Source organism: Carcharodon carcharias, chromosome 8, assembly GCF_017639515.1.
Source record: "Carcharodon carcharias isolate sCarCar2 chromosome 8, sCarCar2.pri, whole genome shotgun sequence".
NCBI classification, from domain to species: Eukaryota; Metazoa; Chordata; class Chondrichthyes; order Lamniformes; family Lamnidae; genus Carcharodon; species Carcharodon carcharias.
Window position 1 is genome coordinate 159,212,723 of NC_054474.1, and position 8,514 is coordinate 159,221,236.

At 47.7% G+C, this 8,514-nt stretch overlaps 1 protein-coding gene across 1 annotated transcript in view; it reads right to left on the reverse strand.

Annotated features, from left to right (window-relative positions):
• Window positions 1-2,775, reverse strand: part of LOC121280943 (SH2 domain-containing protein 3C-like) — a 156,069-nt gene extending 153,294 nt beyond the window's left edge. The window contains exon 1 of the mRNA XM_041193410.1: window positions 2,499-2,775. The gene's annotated coding sequence lies outside the window, so the exon portion shown is untranslated. The remainder of the gene's footprint in view (window positions 1-2,498) is intronic.
• Window positions 2,776-8,514: the final 5,739 nt, after the last annotated feature.

Consider the following 8,514-nt stretch of genomic DNA (forward strand, 5'->3'; position numbering starts at 1 on the left):
GATGCCAGTGAATGTGTGATGGGCTTGTGAGTGTGTAGTTTTAGAGTGACGAAATAGTTGACCTACCCTGGCGGCACAGATGAGATCATTCATCCGATTTCTGCACTGGATGGCCAACCTCTTCTGTGCAGCAATGACACTGACCACCACTACCACTGCCTCCCAAACCAGAGTGGTAAGATTGCTGGACCTCCTGCGGCCAGAGCGGGGGGTAGAGAACATCACAGCGGGCCTCCAAAAGGCATTCCAATGACGGATCACTGAACTCTTCTTGGCTTTCGGGGCCATGCCTTCATTGTTGAAGTCCTGGGCTACAAGCATTGAGAACTGTGTGCGCCACTGTAGTTTAGATATGACACCCGGAGGGAGGAAACGGTGAGGTAACAGCATGATGGGCAATTCAGAGGCTGCCCGCCAGCGTTACAGCGTGTTTCCTGTGGCTGCATAATTAAAGAGGCAGGGTGCGGACTAGACAGTGCAAAAACCCGCCCTTGCTGCTGGTGGGAAAGACGTCTTTTTTCACACCTGCCACCAGACTTAGTGCAAATCAGGGAAAATTCCAGCCCACAGCTTCTTCCTTCCAGTCTCACAAAGCAAGGAAAGATTTCGTTGAACCATAGAAACAGCTCATATGGAGCCTGTTCTGCCTGTCATTCCGGTGCTGTCTCTTTTGAAAGAGCAGTCGTGCTGAGTCCCACATTCTCTGCTTTTTGTCGGTAAGTTGCTCACTTGCCTGCCACCCTCTTAAAATGATTCATGGAGTCAGCTCCCACAGCCTTTTCAGGTAAAACATTCCAGATCCTGATAACTCTCTGAAGTGAAAAAAAAACTCCTCATTTCTCCAACGATTTTGAATGCGTGACCTCTGGTTATTGACCCTCTCACCGTAGGGAATAGTTTTCCTCTTACCTAACATGATCAAAAACTTCTCATTATCTTGAAAAGCTCTATGAGGTAACCTCTCAAGTTTCTCTGTTCCAAGCTTTGCGTTTATACAGTGCTTTTCATGACCTCAGGATGCCGCAAAGCGCTTCACTTCCAATTAAGTACTTTAGAAGTATCGTCACTGTAATATAGGGAAAAATCTCATACCTTTGTCTGAAAATTGATTTGTTTGAGCTGCCACTGCACTAATTGTATGTGGTGTGTAAAGGTTTTAAGACTGCTAAGGCCTGTAGACAGCCAACATGCCTTGGGTACTATAAGCAAATCCGAGTATTTTATGATAGGAAAAATATTGTTGACTTGGAAGGTGCAGAGGTGAGCAAAGAAAATGAAACCATATTTGAAATGTAAATTGTAAGGAAGGGGAAGACTTTGATGAGATCATATTGAAACTTTCAAGATTGTGAAGATTTCAATACCAAAGGACTCAAGTTAAAAATTGGAAAGCCAGGAGGAAGAAGAGGAACCAGATTTTTTTGGCTCCGGAAGGGGAATTCACGTGTGGAATAAGTTATCAAATAAGGTCTAATGGAAACTGAATGGGTTTCTCAAAGAAGAAGAAGGATTAGTGGAATTGAGGTCTTTCAGAAGGAGCATGTAGGGTCTCACAGCCAAGTCCTGTTCCTGAATATTCTTATATATGTAATGTACACCCTAACAGTCTTGTTGTTCAGTGGTGTGTGTTCCTTTAAGAATGGTAGGTATTGTTTGTGGAACAGCAGCTTTTCATTAAACAACAAAATGTATGAGCCCATTGAATTTCTTACAACTGAGTCGAATGTACAGCAACAAGAGGCACTCAAGCTAAACAACAATCCAGCATTTGCTAAATAATAGATCCAATGTAAAGCTGGTCATGAACCCAACTCTTAAAACAGTGAATCCCAGCCTGCTCTCACTTCCGACAAGCTTTGTGTCCATTTAAAAGATACTGGGGATGAGTCTGTGACTAATCTAAAGGACATCTGTAGCCGTGGGGTATCCATTAAGCAACAGACAATGACAGACGACAAGAAGCCAACACTTTCCTTTCTGTTCCCTGCAGTGTTTCTGTCCTCTTCCACTCTGTTTTGCTGGTGGTGATGACTATTGCCAGGGTACAGCTCTGTGGGCCCCAGAAGCTTCCTGGCACCTCAGCCAGGGGCCCATTCTTTGGCACCCATACCATTGAAAACAAGGTAGAGATAGCCACGTCGGGAATGAGGGAAGAAAATTGGAACAACCAAAAATGATTAAAATCAATTAAGTTAGGAGACACTTTTGGCCCATTAATTAGAAATAGTTTGTGTGATTAAAATTGCTTTTTTTTCCAGATACTTCTTTGAAGCAAGTTCTCTGTGCTGATTTTATAAATGCAGATCGTGGCCAAATCCATTCCTTACGCAAGTATGAATCACATCCCTGGTAACTAGTAAGGGTTAAACTTGCTTAGAAAAAGACATGCAAACTAGATGCTACAGATTACATCTTCTTGCTAAGGAAGAACAATTAAAATCTAGAGATTTCTCTGTTTGTTTAAAAGTTAAGGTTGAAGATCGCCAGTTTAAAAATACCTGATGGTTGCGAGTCTGTATGGAGCAGATCTCTCCGATGTCGCTACTGAAATCAGACTTCTCCCCCTTGTTCGGAAACTCCCGGTGCTATTTAACAGAGGCAGTAGTCGGTGGCTGGAATGTCTCAGACAGACATGGACAGTGGATGCTTTGTCTCAGTTCTGGACAAGCTGAGCCTCAGTTGCTTCTCCACAGGAACTCTGGACATCGCAAGGGGTGAAGGTCAAGTGATGTGAAGAATGCCGAGGGGAGTCAGATAGAATGGTGCAGTCAGAGGGGACAAGCCTAGGCTGGAGCCGAGCACGGCTCACACAGTAGAAACTTGTTGGGGATAAAGGAGGGACCAACATTTTTAAAGCAACTGACCATCCAGCCAATCAGATATGAATAGTAATTGTGTACTATACTGTAGTGTGTTTGTGTCAGGGAGGGAGGGGGAGGGAATTGGTGGATGCTCATTTCTGTGCTGAGTTGACCTCTTTATTCCAAGAAAAGAACTTACTATGAAGTAAAAGGATTGGAGCAAAAGTTCAGGCCTGTGATGAGGGATCTCACTTCAAATGTTAATCTGCTTTTCCTCTTGGAAGTGATGGTCTATCTGCTCTGCTTTTCCGGTGTTTTCTGCCTTTAGGCCCGCGTTTTTTTTTAAATGTGTTTATTGCTCAATCTCTTATTTTGAGGATAATAAGTTGTGGGTGTGTTCAGGCAGGCCAGCCCCATGAGGTACTGATGTAGAAACAATCGGAACTGACAATAAAGATCGACTTTTGTCTCCAATCACAAATAAAAGGGAGGCTGCAAACTCTAGGAACCTGACAAAACAAAACAAAAATGCTGGAAATGCGGGGCCATTAGCACTGGTGAGGGGAATAATTCTTTGTCAGCGAAAATTCAAATAAGCAAGCATTTATGTAAGTTTGTTTCTTTTCCAATTGTGATTTCCTTGCAGATTAAAAAAGGGTTCCTAATGTCTGTTCTTTCTAATGGCCTGGTAGGCCTGGGCTCCCTGGGTTGCTATGACTACCTGACCTAAATATACTTGGCCAAAAGGTTCTACAAACAAGGTCAGCAGCACCAGAAATAGATAAAGCCACGGTTTGGAATATACAGAATTTCTAAATAATTCCTCAATGTTGTCCTGGGGAATGCTGAATTGGGCTGCTTCAGCTTCCCCTATTGGGTGGAATTTTATGGCCCTGTCATGGCAGGGGGCAGGGCTGTAAAATGTGCCAAACCGTTCAAAAGCCCGTTGACTTCGGTGGGACTGGAAAATCCCCCCAGTGGAGGGGGCGTGAAACTCCCCCCACAGTTTCTCTTTTCCGCTCCAGTTGTGTTCCTGTCAACGCTGATTCCTGCAGCAGTGTGATTACATGGACACTGAATGCCCTTCGATACAGCATCCAAGTGGCTATCCTTCACCTGAAGAAGGGTCACATAGACTCGAAACGCTAACTCTGCTTCTCCCTCCACAGGTGCTGCCGGACATGCTGAGCTTTTCCAGCATTTTCTATTTTTGTTTCAGATTTCCAGCATCCGCAGTATTTTGCTTTGATCTTAGTGGCTATTCTTCGTGTTTGAATTTGGACAGTGGGTCACTTGGCCATGAGGACCATCACAGCTCGGCCTGCTGCTGTCCTTGTATATCCCTTGCAGCAGGGGTCACCAGGTGATACCTAGGAGAAAGATTTTGGTGCCATTCCCTATCTTAGCAAGGGTTGCCAACCCCTCCGGGATTGGCCTGGAGTCACCAGGGATCGAAGGTCGATCTCCAGGACACTGCTGCCCTGGACTTGCAACCCTGGAGAAAAATCAAAGGGACATTAAAAAAAGGATTAGGGCCTGAACTTTACCCTCGGGGTGCGCCCGAGGTCGATGCAGCTGGAAACGGATGTAAAACCTGCTCCCGGCCGATATTGCGCTGTGGACGTGATCTTACGCCGGGTGGCCAATTAAAGCCCACCCAGCGTGAAACACGGCCGCCAGATGTATTTTCCGCAATTGACTTTTAAGTGGCATTAACTGGCCCTTTAACTGTCGACAGGCGCGGCTCCAACTCCCGCACGCGCCCGCTGGCCTCAGTATTGCACGCGTGCGCAGTGACTTTGGGGTGCCCGCCCGACGCCTCTTTGCGCAATTTTGCGCGCGTTCGGGTCAAGCAGACCCGAGCTCAGAACAGAAAATTCTGGCCTAGCATTTTTTCTGTCATTTCCTTTGAACGTTTCTCTGAGGCAGATATAAAAATATTGAAAAGGGCTGACGGTAAAGCGTCATCCCATTGGCTAATGAGTCTTTTTGCTTTCCAATAGGTGCAGGAAGGCAGCGCATCACAAGGGAGCATGTGGTCAGCCGACAAACGGCTGGAGCGTGGGGGGGGCGGGGGTGGGGGGGGGGGTGGGGGGGCACATCATGTGATGAAATCTCCAGGAATACATTGAATCACAGTTGGCAACCCTAATCTTAGCCCAAAGATGCTGAGGACAATAAAGCAATTTCCCTCCCTTCTGTTTCTTGTTTTACGTCACACGCTCTTTAAGTTTGGAAGAAATCCTTCAGCTATTGTTATTTATCGCTAACTCACTAACTGTTCCCATCGCCAGAAGAGCTGGCGCAAAGTACGTACAAAGTGTACGCAAAGGTACGGGTAATTCCCAGACACTAGATTTCGCCGTTCCAGGAATCTAGATTTTTCTCAGCTAATTTTCTCTAGTCACTGCTCTGTTAATGGCATCAGGAAAGAAAGTCCCTGTGCATTTTTCTGGCCTCCTGCTGTAACCCCTGCAGGAAACCAGTGGATATCCCAGGACTATGGTGGCAACCTGGTTGTGCCAGGCCTCTATTGTTTCTAAGAGGTTCCTGGCTACTATCTATGGGGCATAGTCTCTGTCTATCAAGGCAAGTGACAGCCAATGTGTAGACTTCCTAACGTTGGAGTTCCCAGTACTGAATCTAGAATGCGATTAAAGCAGTAATGGAGGCCGTACTATTAAGTGAAAGGAAGCATGCTGACCTCCAGAAGGCCTTGCCAATAAGACCCGTGGCTGGAATGTGACTCAGGCACCGAAGAATTCATAATTTAATCTTTTACCTGGATCAACCACTGGCTCTGGCAGCTAAGCAGAATGACAGCTGAGGGAGAGGCCTCTGAGCACCCATCCCAAAGATGGGCATACAGGACATGTGGGCATCAGAAATTGACGCATAGTGGTGCTCCTGTCAGCTTACCTCATGCTAATTTGGTGCCCATCTACTGACCCCCTCACTCATCGGAGCATGACCCAAGGAATTCCAAGGACGTGGGCACTGTTCCTTTGTTGATGGTGACTCTCTGGTTCCACATCCAAGTGACTATTATTCACATGTGAGCCTGCCAGTCACTGTCAGCAGCATTTCCAACTTCCAGAGAACCTAATCCTTCCCTTACCTGCCCGCTCGTGTATTCCCAATCGGAACCACGGGTAGCAATCTAAAATGGGAATGGCTGGCTGATTTCCTGCTTGCACCCCTCGGGCACTGAGATATTTGTAACATCCCAACTGATTAGTTAATTCAACACAAGCAGCAGATCAAACTTGGAACCATTCTGGTTTTTTTATGGCTCACTCAATAAAACCTCCTAACCTATCAGGCAAATCATCAGTCTATATCGAAGCTGCTGGTTAATGAGTTGAGCCTAACAATTTAAATTGCTATATATCTTCCGCTTATTAATTAATATTCTTTCTAGATACGATTAGCTCCAGGTAATCGTCGCTGGAATATTGCACATCTGTGAGGGAATTGCCTAACTGAACAGTTCAATCCCCAAGCTCTGCCAACGCTAATTTACATGACTGCATGCTGAATAAAATATGGTAATTTGCATTTATCTGGGGCTCCACATCGCTAATTAATCGATGCTTCTACCCACTAATTGCCCTGAGGAGTCTCAGTTGTTTACAGGTTTGGACTTTAAGCACCTGATTTTATTTTTTTTCCCAAAGTAGCAACGACGGGCTGAATAACAATTATATGATTCTGTGATTCGTTTCCATCCCCCATCCCAAAGTTCCCTCTTTTTATTTCCCTGGGTTGCAGTTGTGAAGATGGCAGCTCCCTCTTGCATATTCTACCCAAGTGGTCTTTGCTTATCCGCGATTGAGAGAGCGAAGGTTGGCAAGAAATTCAACCGTGCGCATCCCAGCCGACCTCGATCTGACCCCCAATCAACTTGCGAAAATCGGGCGGGAATTCCGGGCCTCATCAACGTTGGGAATGGAGGTGGAGGGGGTCCGAAAATACCTGAACCAGCTGGGGTGCCGGTTTCCTGACTCCATTCCCAGTGTCAGCCCATCCTAGCTGAGGTGGGTTCAGGGCCGGGAGGGCTGCCCTCCCCCACGAGCTGTATTGCAGTCACTTAGGCTCATTAAGAGCCTTGTTAAAGGTGAGTCAAGGGGACTGCATTTTACGGTTGTCTGTGCTTGGCCTAAATAGCCAAGTGGTTATGGTACTGGGTTTGTAACCCAAAGATCAAGAGTTCAAATCTCACAATGGCAAACTATGAAACAACGTAACTTCATCAGAAACAGATGGAAACGGGTTTGTACTCGAAAGAGTTACGGTTGTCTGTGATGATGTGATGAAGGGAGATGGGCATCCAGCAGTAGGCCGGGGTGCCAGCCCTGCCTGCCTCCCTAGATTGGGGAGACAGCCGAAGGCTGCCCTGTAGAGGGACTCCCCATCCATACAGGCGGCCTGGCTGCTTTCCCTATCTTTTAATTATGTATTTAGAAAAGTGGCTGAGAGAGCATCTTCGTGTTGAAGCACCCTCTCAGTTATTTTCCCTTTACTGCAGCTAGCTGCATCTCTGAAGCTGGAAGGCCTCTGATTGGCCCTCCGGCTTTGAGAGCCCACCCACTGCCCTTAACTGGACAGGGAACTTGCCTCTATGCCAATTAGGGGAAACACCAGATTGAAAGCAGGTGGGAACTCTGGCTCCCCACTCCCCCCATCCAGGCAAGCTCGATCTGTCTGGCTCACTCCCTCGCCAATGCTGCCACTCACAATCAACTTGCCTGTTGACTGTCACTGCCTCAGCTTACACTTGAAGAAGGGGCTCTTCATTGGGGACTGCCGGTGCTTGTGGGGCTGTCTCCTAGGCTGAGGCTGGCAGATGATGGAGGTTGGATAAGCATTGAAAAGGTCGGGGGGGGGGGTTCCGGATGGGGGAGGTGGGGTGTCGCTGGGTGGGGAGATAAGAAAGACTTGTATTACATGGCGCTTTTCACAACTACAGGAGGGGGGGGTGGCTAGGGGGCAAAATCTTTCCCTTGTCGGGCGGGTGCACGCCCGACCTGAACGGGAGGAAAATAACGCGTGATGACATCAGGCGAGCGCCCTGGCGCCATCACTCACTCGCGTGATATTTCGGTCAGCGGGCACATGGAGGAGTCGGCAGCGCGCCCGCCGACAATTAAGCCCAATTAATTAATTCATTCATTAGGATTGTTCCCTGCCTGTCCGACCTTCCACGCTCGCCCTCCTCCCTCCCCTACCCTGGCAGCGCTGACGTTATCAGCGTGCGTTTCATGCCTGCTGGCCGTTAATTGGCCAGCCGGCGTGAAATTGCAGTCATGGACCAATCACAGGCGGCGTTCTGTTGCGTGGCCGCTCTCGGGCCTACCGGCCAACGAGGTAAAGATCCTGCTCCAGGGATAACTCTGCTGCTCTTCTTTGAAATGGTGTCATGGGATCTTTTAAATCCACCTGAGCAGGCAGCCGGGGCCTTGGTTTAACATCTCATCCAACCAAAAGACGGCGTCTCTGACTGTGCAGTGCTCCCTCTGTTCTGCACTGGAGTGTCAGCCTTGACCTTTGTGCTCAAGCCCTGGAGTGAGGCTTGAACTTGGAACCTTGGAGTTGGGAGTGCGACCAACGGAGCCACAGCTGACACGTAGACTGGGTTTTTTTCTGTTCTGGAGTGTAAGTTCAGCGGCGGGCGCGGAGGTAGGAGTGATTTCCGTTGGAGGGGCAGGCAGGA